This window comes from Cydia pomonella, chromosome 7, assembly GCF_033807575.1.
Source record: "Cydia pomonella isolate Wapato2018A chromosome 7, ilCydPomo1, whole genome shotgun sequence".
Taxonomy (NCBI): domain Eukaryota; kingdom Metazoa; phylum Arthropoda; class Insecta; order Lepidoptera; family Tortricidae; genus Cydia; species Cydia pomonella.
In genome coordinates, this window is record NC_084709.1 from 10,626,022 (window position 1) to 10,643,571 (window position 17,550).

At 35.4% G+C, this 17,550-nt stretch overlaps 1 protein-coding gene across 2 annotated transcripts in view; it reads left to right on the forward strand.

The window, feature by feature from the left end:
* Nucleotides 1-17,550, forward strand: part of LOC133519784 (four and a half LIM domains protein 2) — a 199,905-nt gene that overhangs the window by 60,625 nt on the left and 121,730 nt on the right. Inside the window, exon 1 of one of the 2 annotated variants that reach the window (XM_061853877.1) lies at nucleotides 9,098-9,229. The exons of the other annotated variant lie outside the window; for it this stretch is intronic. The gene's annotated coding sequence lies outside the window, so the exon portion shown is untranslated. Of the gene's footprint in view, nucleotides 1-9,097; nucleotides 9,230-17,550 lie in introns of those variants that run through there. 2 annotated transcript variants of the gene reach the window in all.

The window sequence follows — 17,550 nt, forward strand, 5'->3', positions numbered from 1 at the left end:
TATATGCAAGTACGAGCGAGATGCATAGAAAGTAAGTTACGCAAACGCTAGCGAATATGTCAGTGTCAAACTGTTGGTAACCATACTATCTAGTCCCCCGGACTTGCTCTACGTTCTCCGTGAGAGATCGTAATTATTTTAGGTCTAACTAAACGTGCTCAATTTGTAGTAATATTCGACTAGGATTGAAAGGTGAAGTCACCGTTCACGAGGATTGTTTTATTTCCTAGCTAAAAGAAAACCTCATTTAGTATTTACATTGTGTAATTAATAGGCGATATAACGAAAATTGTTAATGAATTTAATGATACCTTAGTTATACCTAATCAATATAACCAAAGGAGTTGAATAGAATAAAAACGCTCAAACCTCGTTTGCTTTTAATAAAGCAATAAATATCTGCAATTAAATAGAAGAATATTATTTCAAAATGTAACCAAATCAAGATAGAAAACACGGTACGGTGAGTATTGAAACAACCTTGTGCTATTGTGCTGAATACGTGTAACTATTGCCTTTCAATTAGTACCTATAGTGTGTCCCGATAATTAATCGCACATCACTAAAATGAGTGCGATTATCGAAGTACTCTTTTGTGTAATGACGTAACTTGTGATATTTTAAAAAGAGTCATGTACTTGATTACATACATATCATATCTAACTGCATTGCTTGTTGATTCACAAGAAACACGTGTCCACTATAACATTGGTAAGGTACAGTTAGGTAGTCACTTGTATTTATTAGTAAATATGATATCTGTAATAACAAAACAATACAAGCATATGTTCCGCGACTTCTTCTTACTTCGTAGTATAATTATGATATTTCGAGGGACTGTTCCATGACAAAACATTCACCTAAATCGGAAAATCGGTTCTGGTGACGAACAGACACTACAGAAATATCGAGAGACTTAATTTATAATATTGATTAGGGCAACGAAAATTCAAACCTATAAATATTATTATTTTCACTGTATTAGGTACTATTAACACTAACGTCTTTTATGTATTAGTTTAACAACCAATACTCTCAGTATAGGAGGCAATTATCCCACCCTTTTCTAGGCAAAGCAATAAATAAATTGTGCCGCTATTAGGAACCCCTAAATCTGTCGCCGACGAGGGTTCGTAGAGCGGTCATTAGGGGTCCATAAACGAGCCAACACGATGGCGTTTGGACCCAATTAGTGTAATGAGCTAATAAAGCTCATTTAAATATGAGAGACATAAACAGGAATGTAAGGTAGCTACGAGTACAATATGAAATGAATACGTATACGAAAGAAAAATGAATCAAGGCCTACAAAACCCAGCAGACGAATTATGGATGGCTTTATCCACGTGACAAAATAAGTGTCACTTTAAACACCACACGATTGAAAGAGACGGACACTGCACTGTGTTTATCGCTATGTCACGTAGACAAATACGGCCATCATATCCGTACAGAACTGACCCGAACCCGTGTCTTCAGCTTCCGCTGCTGACTTACTTTATAATAACAGCAGCAACGACCACATGGTGACGTTTTGTTTGCGTTATTTGACTGATACCTACCTATTGAAAACAAGTACTTACTTCACAGTTTTATTACTAGAATTAACTCAGTATGTTACTTACATAACAAAAGTATATATGTACTCAGGTAAAATGTAGGAACTTGGATTATTTTTAATGGAAATATTGATGAGAACTTGCCCTCGAGTCCCTCAAGCTAATCTTATGGTCTTGTGATTTGGTATTACTGGACGAGTTGTTGTAAAACTTTTAAACCAAGCTTGAAAAAAATGGTAAGAATAGCTAAGGTGACGAAAAGTAAATATTTATCAAAATGATCACGTGACGCTTCGTTCGCATATTTATTTATACTTTATTGCACAAAACCTTGTCAAACAGATTAACTTGTCAGACAGAGAGAAGAGGGGTTGTCTCATACAGAGAGGATGACCATTCCACAGCCGGATTGCCTGAATGTGAATATTTAATTGTAAAGAGCTACTTCTTTATTGGCATCACGTTACCACTTCGTTAAAAGGTACGAGATCTATTTATACTGCGGTCTGGTTAAAGTAAATTGAGATGATGAGAATTGATGAGTCGCTAGCGCTATAAATTCCAATAGAGCACACGAAAAGCGAACGAGTTTACGAGTGGATACCTAATCCGAAAAAAGTTACTGATAAGTCGACCCACGTGACCGTAATTGCCCAAATATTCGCGCGGATTCACTTTTAAGGGTTAGGAGTGAAAAACAAAATACATACCTACAAATTTTTAAAAACAAATTCATATAATAATTTTAATATAGAAAAAAAACAACGTAGGGATGGCCCCATACTTGTAGTTAATATGCATCAAATTACATAAACATATTTCTTTATGTTAAACATATGTTATCTAGAGAAAGAAATGGGGACTACGTTTATATGGAGAAAACGAAAGTGACGCTGCCATATTGGCGCAACTAACGACAACCCAGTGTGCAGTAAGCTGCAGAGATAACTGACACTTGCATAGAAACTTGTTTAAAGGGGGGTTAGTTATCTTTGCAACTTACTGTACCGTACAGTGCAATACATTTGAAAACCGGCGCTACGTACAGTCTGTACGTAGCGCCGGTTTTCAAATGTATTGCACTTCAAATAACTTTTTTCCAAAATCTTTTTTGGGTTTGTATATCCTACTTAGAATCAATCGTAAGCGATTCGAAATAAAGTTAATAATATGGAAAATATTGTTTTCCGTGCGTCATTCGTCGTTGTACCTTTTACGTTGTTGTTGAGTTCTTAAAGCGCTAGAAGTTAAAGTGTTCAAATAATAAATTAAAATAAGTACCTACACATTTATATTACATATGCATATGATATTATCATTTTTGCTTAATATATGTTTCGTATACGAAACATATCTATACCTATATAGACATAGGTACACTATTGATGTCAACAATATTTATTGTTGATAAATTATCTTACAACACAACACGTCTTGTGCTATGATAAGAAACGGATATTATGTTTCTGGTATCAATAACATTTATAAAGTTAAACATAACAAATGTTTCAATAACATAGGTACCGTTTTTGTCTAGATTATTCTTTATGGAATTTTTTACAATTTATTTCGGTACCTGTCGGCTGTAAGTACCTACTCTTCTTTGCTTGTACAGAATTGGCACAATTTCTTATCGCGGCAATGAGGATTCTACGTCGTTTTATCACAGGTTTTCTACAATCACCTTCAATCGCTATCTGAATGTATTGGATACACCATCATTCTAGTAATATGCACGAAACATAATCCGACAGAATATCATGTTTACATGCATAAATATGTATATATTATATTTAGCGAAACCATAAAACTACAGCTACGTGTATTGTATTTGTCAGTGTATTAGAATGCACGCGAGTGTGTATAAGCTTGCAACCTGTTTTAAAATTAAATGTTTTCCTTAATGTTAGGTAAGAGTTATAGGACAAAATAATCGCAATTTTTATTATTATTAAGAAACAAACAGTTTTACAAAACAGATAAGTATATAAAGTAACATCTTTCTAGTCATAGACCTATAGTTACCTATATGTAAACAAATATTAATAAAAACTTATTACTATAAGTATAAATGACATGCATATGTATGTGTGACAGAATAATATATGTAATGAGATTTTAATTTAGCTATTCAGGTATTTTTATTTTAATGAAAAGTAAACTAATTTCTTAAACAATTTTAATGAGGTACTAAATGTGTACTTTTTAGCACTTTCCATTGTACAACCTACATGTGCCTTTAATGTATGAGTGCTGCGCATGTTTAGTTCTGCTGCTTTTGATACTAAACATTTTGTTACGACAACTACGTTCCGTTTTACGGGGTACGCGTAAATCTATATATTGCATTTTATTATAAATTCTGAATTCCACCGACATCGCGTTCAATCAGCATTGTCTCGCGAGCTCGCGACGCTACTATAGCATTATCGCTGCGATAAATGCTAACACACGAACATTCAAGTGCACAGTGCACACATGTTTTTTTAAACATTTTATAACATGGTGAGTGGTGGGTGTTAATTTGAGCGCAAGGGAAACATGAGTCAATATACCTAATTGAGTTCTTAAATAAGAGGGTACGTTGTATATTTCATTTATACGGTTCCGTACCCAAAGGGTAAAACGGGACCCTATTACTAAGACTCCGCTGTCCGTCCGTCCGTCCGTCTGTCACCAGGCTGTATCTCAAGAAGTCATGAACCGTGATAGCTAGACAGTTGAAATTTTCACAGATGATGTATTTCTGTTGCCGCTATAAGAACAAATACTAAAAAGTACGGAACTCTCGGTGAGCGAGTCCGACTCGCACTTGTCCGGTTTTTTTTGTAACCATTTCAAACTATATTAACAGCGAAGTGTGTAAAAGTTTACTTGTCCGTATAAGCTAATTCTGCAACGGCGTTGCAGTTGCAGCACAAACTAAGTAATTACCTAATTAGTATTGGGTATGTCGCAGATACAAAAGCGGAGAAGCGGCACTTTAAACGTCATATTTTCATAGGAATTTAACTTTTATAGTGTTATTTCCACACAATCCACAATCTGACCAGATTGTGGATTGTGTGGAACTGATTTAGAGGTCTGGAGGCCTCGGGCAATAAAGGATTGGAGGCCCCCTGGCCCCAAATTATTTTCCAAAATAAAATGGTAAGTTTTCCGAAGTCTCTATTGTGGGGGCCCCTCTTTTGTGGAGGCCCCGAGGCTGTAGCCCCGGTTGCCCTCCCCTAAATCCGGCCCTGAATCTGACCCTTGTCATATCGCTGCAGAGTTAGATGTCATTTCTCCACTAACCACTAAAATATTTAAATAAACCGTTTTGAATGAGACTTTCAGAGTTATTTTACATTATTATTGCAATGGGACGTAAACAACTTCATTATTACATCACTAGGGTCATTGGCCCCATAATGACGTTAATGCCATCTTGCGGCGAGTAGCAGATTTACTTGGCCAATCTATTATGCACTACTAACTTATTCATGCAACATTTGCTGGTTTCGATGTCTAGATGGCGGCGTTAGGTCGGTAAGGCACCCATACAGCCATTTTTTTAGGATTTGCTTAGTATTATTGATAATTAATGTCCTATACTAATTAATGTACCAACTACTTTCGTCTTAAGAGGAATACCTACGAGTCGGATGACAAAGATGTCACGACATACACAGACAGCTATTTGATAGAAAATCACTGTTTTTTTTTCAAGCCAGGCAATGTTTGGAATGGTAGACAATGTTGAAGCAGTAGGCTGTACCTCTTCTTCGTCGTGTTGTCCCGGCATCTTGTCGCAGCTCATAGGAGTCTGTGGGGCGCCTGACAACTAATCCCTAGAATTGGTGTAGGCAATAGTTTTTAACGAAAGCAGTAGACTGTATGTACCTATTAATGTAGAATTGTCATAGAATTGTAGATTCGTAAATATTGTATTTACGAAAGTGACCCTAATCTTTTCTATGAATACTTTCCACGGTCGATTTATCGATAGTATACGGACTGTACCTATACCTACAAAAATACACTTTATTCTTAAAATAACCTAATCTACTAAGTATCATTAACAATGAATATAGGTACATAATGCTTCTTCCCGCGACTTTGTCTGCGTAGTGTTAGCATTTTTATATTCTGTACTAGTATTATAGAGTGACGGCTATACATTGTATCTAGCATCTGTCAACACAGGTTTATTTCTTATTACGAGTATAACGGTAATTTTTTAAACTCCGTTAATCTCGGGGTATGGTTTAATACATTTAAGTAAACTGAATGGCATAGGTAGTCTTTTTTTCGTAAAATGTAGACATTATATTTAAATTCACCAAACAAATGAAAACTATGACATTTTATTTATTTAAACTTTATTGCACACTAAAAATATACAGTTACAAAAGGCGGACTTAATCCCACAAGGCATTCTCTACCAGTCAACCTTTTTTGGTTGGTGAGGAGTATGTAAAGAAAACTAAAAACGTACTAAATTAGTTATATTTCGAATACTGATAGTCCGAGATAGTACTTGCATTTAGTAGGAAATGTATAAACTCATACTAAACACTAAACAATATGTAAAGAGGCAAGTGTAGTGTAGAGTGGCCTTATCAGATAAAAATAAATATTTGATCATCTCCAAAATGGAGTTAATCATAATACCGGTTTCTTTAAGGAAGTTACTTAATTTAAGCTTAGGAATGCACCCCTGAAATTAACGGACTTAAAAAATCACATTGTACCTATATAATAGTATGGCTAATACAGTGTACCAACGTTTGGTGATTGCAATATTAGTAAATATGACAGCTATGCAAAGCCCGCCAAAAGCATTATATCTATTATGGCTCCTTTACACGATGGCCCAGCGCTGGACCAGTGAAATGGCCATGCATGCGATGGTTGAGAGCACGCACTATGGAATGGGCCATGTGTAGATGCGTACGCGCCATGGCTGACCCACACTACCTTTGATGTGCGGACGTAAAATCGACACCGTGGCCATAAGCCACCCCACACCATTACCCTCTCTACACTCTGGCCCATCACATATTTTTTGTTTATACCTAACCTTGGTGACCGCGGTCACCAAACCGTAAGTAGAGACGTGATTGTTTAAAAAAGAATGCCGCTCAAAACATCCTACTGTTTCGGTAACATTGCTTTGTTATCAGTAACATTATCAAAACAAATGACATCACCCATTAGACTAGCTGCGCTGTGACGAAGAGCACTTTTGTTAGACAAGCATTTTACGTTGTCACGACTTATCTAAAGTCCTATGGGTATAATATAGTATTTATAAATATTAATTAATTCATTCATTTTACAGAACATTACTACACAAATTGACCTTATAGGTCACTACCACTACCGACTAGGCCAGACTGGTCACCAAAATGTACGCAAAAATGTACTAATGTTTAATTAAATTTTTGTCTTGACTTACTTGACTTGAAAGCATGAAAGTAATACGTCCCCTAGGTGGGGCAGAGGGCGTCCACAGTGCGCAGCCATCTCGTTCTGTCTTGGGCTGCGTGCTTGCGAAATTTTTGTCTAGGTATGTGTAATTGTGTAACTGTGTTTTAATTTGGTTTGAATTTAATAGACAGTCACTGAATGCAGGGCTATAACCACTCAACATAAGAGTTACAGAGGAACCTGACGCCAGATAAAATACGAAATAGTTCCCAAATTATTGGTTTCCAAGATGGCTCCGCTAGTCTGAGAACCACTGTATTTTTTTTGATGTAATGTTTCTTTGCCTTAATAAACCTTTTTTCATTTTTATTTTTTCGTATACATTCATATACTTGAGAAGGAGTAGTACCAGGAAGTATTCCTCCTAGTCTAGCTAAATATCAACTACTTTGAAGTCGTGAAAACTATATTATAGAATTAAACTTTAGCCGATAATCGAATCACGCAAACATTTAGACGTGTCGTTTCGTGTGTTACTTTAAACTTATTTAGGTTTACTCCATGTAAATCAATCTGAATAATTACAAGTGTAGTATGGCACCAATCATACAACGTTTAAGGGACAATTTAGAGTAGGTACCTACCTACTTAAAATTTCTAATGCTTTGCGCAATATAAGTTGAATGTTCTATTTGCCTTTTATGTTTTCGACGTGTTTAATGAACCAATTTCAATATGGTTTCAACATAATCAACAAATTATAACTATGTTTTTTCTTCAATTATGGTCGATATGGCGCCATTTCTTTTTAAACAGACTGAAATTAATGGAACGTCTAACATTAGCAGCTCTAGGACTCTTGTTTATGGTAAAATGTTGCCAGTGTTCAAGTTAAACAAACTTTAAACTTTTACCATAACATATACTCATACCATACCTACCTACCATATATGGGAATACGTTTTTGCTTAATTTAACTGCCCCTAAATATAACTTGGTGTACCCAAGTATTTATAATTGTTCAAGTCTAATCTATAGGTAGGTACATAATGATAATTTGATATCATTATTTTGTATATGTTTATTTATGCGACTCTACGTCGTCGTCGAGTTCAACTTATCCAAAGAAAGGCGCGCCAGGGAAATAGACGCTTCGATTTGTGGTGAGCCCGGGGTCGCCTGTGATTGGTCACGGCTAGTGATGTGACAATAGCATTTTGTAGGATTGTAGGATGTCTTGACCTAAGTTAATAATAATAAGACAACATTACATAGACCTATTTCAATAAACATGATAAACAAATGTCATTATGAACAATGCATGTAATTTTCTTATCAGTCTTGTGTATCTGTCTGTAGTTTCAAACGTGCTTTAATAGCAGTGAAACAAATAGCAATTAGTCATAAATAGCTAATAAATATAAATTTATTTCTGTGATAAAACCAATTAGGAAATGAATTCCTATTGGACGCCAAGATACTGGTTTGGTCCATGTGTAAGTATACTCTGGCAAACCCACCTTGTCAGTAGAAAGAGGCGCGAAATTCAAATTTCCTACGAGAAATCAAACCTTTGCACCTATATTTTTAAAATTTGCCGCCTTTTTCTAGTAACGGAAATGGCTCGCCAATATACTATTTAATTACAAAACTTTACTATCTTCAAAAATCTTTTTTTTTTACAATATAAAAATACTCTTTATTGCTCACCTCAATACAGAAAACAATACTAAGAATACAAATAAAATCAAGAAGAGGCAAACAACAAGAGGTTTTATCGTTAAAAAGCAATGCATAAATAAACAAATGTAAAAAGCATGTTTACCTACATATAATTTATAAAAACATAGGTTTGGTAGATTCATTAGCTCTAATATAATATGGTTAAAATACGTAATAATATTCAACATTAGGTACTTTTTGCATGTTACAGATACAAACCTACAGTAGCAAAGTGTAAGAAAGTGATCTTATATTCTATTAATAATTTTAAATATACTTAATGTTTGACTTCCGTGCGTACACCACTAGTTGTTCCGCACGCCTCAGCCTTAATCCCTTGAACTTGGCGCGAAACCGCGAGGTAAACAAAACGCCGGCAACCCGTTGACGCGCATTTGTCATTCGGAACGCAGCCGCGCCGCGCGCCTTGCGAACGAAACGTCGCTGTCAAATTTTGAAATCGGAACGTTTGTATTTTTTTCGCGAACTCTGTGACTGTGTTGTGAATTGTTTTGTTTGGCCAGTGATATTCATAGGTTTATATTTTGTTCTAATGTTAGTTGTGCCAATTAATTTGCGGTTTTTTCATTGTTTATTTTATCGTGTGTTCACGAAGGAAGCATCGGCAATTGACCGATAACTGCGAATGATTGTTTGTAAGCCAAAGCTACCTTACGACATAGTTAGCATGTGAATGGTAATTTTACCTTCATACACAAATCGGTAGGTATTTACAAACAAGTATATTTTCAGACGAGCAATTAGAATTTTTGAATCGGCACGTGCATCTGATTTTTACACTTTACAGATTTTTTTTCTTATTTACTATACGATATATTACAGTAAATAAAGGCTTTTTTTATGCAGTAGGCATATAGTGTCAATATGCCTACTACTCTTTCGTTAGTAGATTTTTTCGCTTCTTTCATTATTTGGATTAGTTTGTTTCGCAATCAGATAACTTTTAGTGTTATCACGTATCTAATAGCAATTTCATAAAAATGTTTAGGAAATGTTACCTTTAGAATCAATAAGGCGTTTTTAAAGGGGATTTACCACATTTTTAACCCGTGTAATTTTAAGTAAGTACTTACTTGTACATTCCAGGACAAGAATAAGTGCCGTAAGTCAAAGAAATTGGTACCTATTTTTTGTACCCCATCTGAATGGTCAAAGAATAACCATTGTTTGTATTAACTACAATCCCACGATAAATAATATAATGGATGGAAGGGTTATTTAATCGATTAATGAGTTTGTTAACTCGAATACGCACATTCATTTAAAAAGTCATTGCCAAGAACACGTAGGTATGTGTGTTCATTTTGTACGAGAAACGGGGCGCCTGGCACCGAAAGTGTTAAGTCCTTTGCTAATTGATATCGATTGTACAGGAAGAGAAATTGATAGTCAACTCTTACCCTATTGAGGAACACCTTACCCTCGTTGGTAGCAGAGAAAAATGTACGTGCAATCTCATTAAGTACAATACCTAAAATGTATTACAACATTCATGTAAGCTAAATTGCTACATGTCTAAAATCTAAACAGTTACCTACTTCCATTAAAAGTTAGTACGTTTAATTGATACAATAAATTCATATAAAAATGAGCTTTAAGTGCATAATTTTAAAGCTGATTCTAAAACTGAAATTCGTTTGTATGTCTGCAAGTAATTGATACAATTATACTCAGTTAAAAATAATTCTTTTGCTAAAGATTTAGAGTTCAAATTCAAATAAAAATATAAGAGTTATAGGAAAAAGCGATTACTATGCATGTTCTTTACGGAGCATAGAGATCGCAACCGGAACTAAAAGGGGTTTTGCTTAGCGAATAGGACACGTCACTGGATCAACAGAGCGGGTGATATGAAATGTACCTAGTGATGATTCATAACGTATAGTGCCTTTACTTTGTCTCCTCAGTATCCTGTAACAAAAAATAAATATTTAAGTTTTGATTGTTTTGAAAGAAAACATAATATGTAGATGAATTTCAAGTTTTACTCTTGCATAGTCGAAGGTGACCACCAGCAGAATATAATCCTAAATGCTAATAATCTAGTAAGGACGCATAATATAACCCGATACTAATAAAATTATATCTTACCATTTATCAGGGTCACGTTGAGTCGGTTTTGTCCACAACGACACAATATTGGTAACATCACAACGAACGTCACATTGAACGTCGTTTGTTGAAGTGCTGCCTCACTACGCCACGGTAAACTTAGTTAGAACTTAGACGGACTCTACCTACTTCTGAGAAGTTTTAATTTAGCCAGTGTTTTGCAATATATAAAGCTGAAGAAACTTCTTTAAACGCTTCCAGCAATACGTGGACTTAGCGGCACTTAACAAGTTAACTAATTAGATAGTTTACACGAATGTTAACAGACATGTAATTTCGGAACAGAGAAAATCCATAGGTACTGTGTTGAATATGTAACTTTCCTTAAATATTCAACACAGACTCAATTTTCTAAATGGGCGTTTAAAGATAAATTTACATAATTATAGAAAACGAAACTTTACCTATATAAAAATGTGTGATTTCTACTCAGTATGCTTAGTTTTAATGATCTTAAAAATGAACGAAATAAACACAAAAGTTAGTTTATTTCTTCCATTCACTTTTAGATACTTAATCACTGAACTGAGTGATATATTTTGTATGAAAAGTTCTCTACACTTTTTTCCTTTATTTTAACCATCTAATATTTCCTTTTTATAATCCAACATCTATTGAGATTTGCATAAATAACCCAAAATAGGTAGGTGTTGTATGTATACTCACGGACTAAAAAAACTAAGGCTATAAGTTTTTTTCGGAAAACCCTACGGGAGAAATTTGATGTAAGTTACGTACGTAACGTAGGGTCGAATACGTACTTATATAAATTATTGAAAGAAATAAGACTATTGTGTTGATAATTATATTAAAAATCACGAAGTGCTTATTAGATAACAGGTGGTTAATAAACCGAAACGGCTTTCTGTGATAGAAATTAGGTATGAAAGGCGTAACAAATTGTCAAAGCAAGAAATGTCACGTTTCGGTCTGTGTGCGGGGTACAGCGAACCCCGTCACTTTTACCCAAAATTGATTTGAACGAGTAAGAATGATATTACATACTCAAACATCAGACTAACAGTTTTCCTTTAGATTTTTAAATGTTTGACCAGGTAAGACACACATCGGGGTGATCATAACAGTGTGCCATCTTGCAAATTAAGGAACGAAACATTACCTTGACTTTTGTCATAAAAATTAAGCCGATGCTTTGGTCGGTATTTTTTACCAGTGACTGTAATTTTATACAACCCTACAACTGAAGTGGAACGCACCGAATTGTTTATTTATTTAATGAGAAAGTTAAGTATGACAATATTCCGCTAACATTTTATAGGTCACCGCGTCACGGTATTACAGAGCACACTTAGTTGAATTCAAGCCATACCTCTTCCGACCAAATTGCTAGAACTAAAACAACATTAGGTGGGCCTTGTAATTGTAACATTGCTGTCATCTTACAACAAAGTAATCAAGGGCATCGTAAAACAAAAGAATGTCATGTCATAGGTATCACGCTCGCACGTAGAGTAGGGCTTTGATTCTTTTTCGCTGTATTTGAGTTGAAAATAACTGAGTTAAGAGAGTTGAGTCATACTTTCTCGTGACTCAAGTCGTGTTTTGTTAGTCGAAGTCATGTATAATTCCAGTTTCGACGAATGCATGGAGCTATTAGTAATGTATCTGTGTACTGTGTACAGCAGTTTCTTCAACGCCGTTACAACCCGCATTTTTACTCGGTTTCACTTATACGGTAGGTACTTATCTAATGTGTGTCGTTAGGACATCTGTCTAAGGCACTGTTATTTTGCATAATTTACCGTGCCTACACAGGCACGTGGTAAGCTACTAAACCAAAGTCACTCAAGAAATGTGAGTTCAACGAGGGGGGGGAGGATTTAGGGTCGGCAACACGCATGTCTCCTCTGGAGTTGCAGACGTATATAGGCTACGGAGACTGCTTACCATCAGGCGGGCCGTATGCTTGTTTGCCACCGACGTAGTATAAAAAGAAATGTACAGACTTCTAGAAAAAAATATTATTTATAGTTAAATTATGCTACATTACTTTTTGTAGAGACTTAAAGAACTTATGAATCTTCACCTTTATCAACTTTTCATAGAACTCAATTATTTTAAGCTATTAAAAAAAATCCATCTCATGATGTTTTCAACACTGTTTACACATACCGATATTTTGAACAAAAATCGAGTTACAAAGAAATGCCTAAGTAATTAATCTCATATTTATCAGGTGAACTTTTTCATTCCACCAGCCCAACGCTAAAACTTCTCCTACCTAAGATTTAGCTTAGATCTACACAATATATACGTAAATAAAATACAAGTAAGTATCCATTCCAAATGCAACTAATCACCCCAAGTGCATCGTTTTCATTAGTAAAACAAATAAATTGTGCAAATAGCGTGTTGCAGATGGGTTTTCATTACGCATAGTTGCACTTTCTTTTATTATTGTGAGAACTGAAGTAGATGAACATTGTACTTAATTTCTTAGTTACAAACAGTGACAAATACCCTTGTAAATCTGTTTTTTCCTTTATAAATTAAAGGACTAAAGGAAAACCAAAAAAGTTTCGGCCGCGCAAAAACTGTATTTTCGGTAGTGTCCGACCGAAGTTTCAGTTACGGCCTGTTTTGTCAATCATAAAAATCAAGTTTCGACCAAAGTTTCGGTTTTGGCCAAAAACTACCGAACCTTTCGGTCGCGATGATACTATTTTATGTTGCGGAGTTGCGTTTTCGGCATAAACATCATGTTTCGGCTGAAACTAGAGCAAAAAAAATCAAACCTTCGGATTTGGTTTCTGCAAAAATTCGGATTTCGGTCGGTCACCAGTTCAAGCGCTGGTGGCCTAACGGTAAAACGTGCGACTTTCAACCCGGAGGTCGCGGGTTCAAACCCCGGTTCGTACCAATGAGTTTTTAGGAACTAATGTACGAAATATCATTTGATAATTAATTTTACCAGTCGCTTTTCGGTGAAGGAAAACATCGTGAGAAAACCGGACTAATCCCAATAAGCCTAGTTTACCCTCTGGGTTGAAAGGTCAGGTGGCAGTCGCTTTCATAAAAACTACCAGTGCCTACGCCAATTCTGGGGATTAGTTGTCAAGCGGACCCCAGGCTCCCATGAGCCGTGGCAAAAATACCGGGATAACGCGAGGAAGAAGAGGTCGGACACCAGTTCGAACCTTCGCCCGGATGATGCGAAAATCCCATGTGAAGAATGATGATCAGTGTTCACTCGCGTAAATGAATTATGTTCAAGCTGTCAGAGCAGTACCTATACGTAGACAAGACTAAGTTTGTATAATCAATATACAATTCATAATTCATAATAGAGCAGCTACGGATATGTTTACAAATTTTGAAGCGCGTTCAAAATATTTACACGATAAAATAATACCTAGATAGTTGAATGGGTTTTCCTTCATATCTCAGATAAAAAGGTGAATTTATTTATGTTTCTACTTATAACTAAAACTGCAAAAATCTGATGTTACAATAAAATATCAGTAAAAATGAAACAAGTACGTACTACTTTAATCGTGTTTTAAATATTATTCATAATTTTTACATGTCAAAAAGATAAAAGTATAAATTCATAGAAACTAAAGATAGAGAAATAAAACACGTAGACTATCCGAAATCAATTGCACAATTCTGTTATCCATATAATAAACTGATAACTGACGTAGGCAGGTGTCGGCCAGACTAACATCACGGTATAAAATATGGAGCTTGTCATTATAAAACTTGATTGGGTACAGTTTATCTATTTAAAGCGCAGCACTTTGCATCATGCATGATTATTTTGTTCGTCATTTCAATTGATCATGATTTTTGTATAAATCAAATGTCTGTAATATCAAGTGTGTCTGAACTCGGAAAATGACTCTTACTTGATACATCAAAGTACAATATAATAACGTCACGTACGCTAAAACCTTACTGAATTTACCTAAAACAATATGTAATTTCTTAAAAAAAATATATAAATTCAGCATGTTTGTGTCATCATTCTTTTTAGGTTTCCGTACCCAAAGGGTCACGGGACCTTATTACTGAGACTCCGCTGTCCGTCCGTCCGTCCTCCGTCCGTCTGTCACCAGACTGTATCTCATGAACCTTGATAGTTAGCCAGTTGAAATTTCTACAGATTATTTATTTCTGTTGCCGCTATAACAACAAATACTAAAAACAGAATGAAATAAATATTTCTTTCCAATATCGAGGTTCTCATCCAATCACCGAAGTTAAGCAACGTCGGGCGGGGTCAGTACTTGGATGGGTGACCGTTTTTATAGATAATGCTACGGAACCCTTCCTGTGCGAGTCCGACTCGCACTAGGCCGGTTTATTTTACTAGCATATTCTGGTAAAATCGCATAATCTCTGCCTACCCCTTCGGGAAATAGGCGTGATTATATGTATGTATGTATGTATATTCTGGTATCCCACTGCAGGGCAACGGCCTCTCCCCTTGTTCTCCATCATTCTTATTATATATTAAACATTAGTTGTAATGGAATTATGTGATAGCACATACGCCACAATAGAGCCATTCGCGGACTAGGCCGCGCCTCGCAATAAAATATATTTTAGTCACATATTTTAAGGTTCGTTAGCGTAATGAAATCAAATACGTGACGTGTTGCGTGTTGTACGAGCACAATAATTAGGTCAGAAACATTACTTTTTCAGGAAACTATCATGTAGGCACGTAATGTAAGCGTAAATATTATTTTTAGGGTTCCGTACCTCTAAAGGAAAAAACGGAACCCTTATAGGATCACTTTGTTGTCCGTCCGTCCGTCTGTCTGTCAAGACCCTTTTTCTCAGGAACGCGTGGAGGTATTAAGCTGGAATTTATATCAAATACTCAGGTCTACTGTCCCTCATAATAATTATATATTATGAACTACATATCATGTATTTCATTATAAAAAAGTTATTGTATTAACTAAATGTACATTGCAGACTTGCCTGAAAATCTATAGGCTATCGTCGATGGCTTTGTATCTTTATTACGAGTTTTTGCTTGGTTTTAACGTGGTTTTAACTAAGAATTGTTTTCTAATAAGACGTGTGCTCAATGCGATTGTTTCGCTGGCTAAACACAACGAAGGTCAAGTGACTGGGGAATTGAATACCTAATATTCACTGGTTATTCGCACGTCGGTAAACTTGCATATGTAATTAAGACCAAAGACTTATTCAAATGTACCAGCAAGTGAACCATTGAGAAATTCTCTTTTATAAATGGTGGTAATCTATATCGATACTAATACTATAAATGCGAAAGTAACTCTGTATGTCTGTCTGTCACCTCTTCACGCTTGAAATGCGGTTTAACCCTTTTCCAGGCATAGTACGTTTTATCGACCATATACGCGCCATTAGAATTTCAACTTTAGCATTCGGATTTAAGGTTCAAATTAGATTACACTTTCAGGAAATGTTACTTGTCTTCAAAGGTATCATCAAAGCTGGGTTAATTGGAATAAATTTGGATTTTTTGGGAAAACCTTGTAGATTGGTGCGGCCTGGAAAAGGGTTTAATAAAATTTGGTATAGAGAGAGTTTGAACCTGTGGGAATAACATACAGTATTATCGGCCAATAATATATCACCTCCATGTTTTTACGGTAGAACTTTTTTTTATATTTCTAAGTGATTTCCACCTCACTTCTTTAGTCCTTTGTGCGAGCGATGAGAAAAGTTGGTCTCGTTTAATGGTGTTTTCGTAAAGGTTCTTGAATATATAGTAAACTTATTTTTTTTTATTAGAGCATTTCTGGTAATATGCTATTCCATTGCAGTATTCATCGTATAATTGTATAAAATGACTAGTAAAATATGCACTCCATAAACGAACCTATATTGTTTACTCATACAAAATGTAATATATATTATTGGCCGGTACTGTAGAATAGTTTATTATGGAAATTCTTCAGGGGGTGTAATTAACTATGCAATTGATGGTATGTGGTTGTGAAAAGACTTAACTACGCAAATGAAGTTGCAAACAGAACCTTAGTGCTAAAGTAATTTGTCATGTTTTTGCTTGAGTTTAACGACCAGGGGGCCTAGCCAAGATGATAATCGTACCTACATCGACAAATACCAAACGAAAAGAAAAATGTTTTGGATCGACAGATTTTACAAAGTCACGTGATTATTTCCATGCATTATTTAAATTTGGATTGCCGTTTTCTATCAACGGTTGTCATCTTGTCTAGGTCCCCTGGTCGTTAAACCCAAGCAAAAACATGACAAATTATTCAGCACTAAGGTTCTGTTTGCAACGTCTTTTCACAACCACATACCAATTGCATAGTAAATTAAACTTCTGAAGAATTTCCATAATAAAAACTATTTATTGCAAGCCGGATTGTATGGAAATGACTTGGCCGAATCCAACCCACTGACTCTGGTGTTATCACTTTTAGGATCAATACTTTTTTACTCTAGCAATACATCTGCTTTTTAGGGTTTCGTAGCCAAATGGCAAAAAACGGAACCCTTATAGATTCGTCATGTCCGTCTGTCTGTCCGATTATTTCACAGCCACTTCTTTCCGAAACTATAAGAGCTATACTGTTAAAACTTGGTAAGTAGATGTATTTTATGAACCGCATTAAGATTTTTACATAAAAATAGAAAAAAAAACAATAACTTTTGGGGGTTCCCCATACTTAGAACTGAAACTCAAAAAATCTTTTTTCATCAAACCCATACGTGTGGGGTATCTATG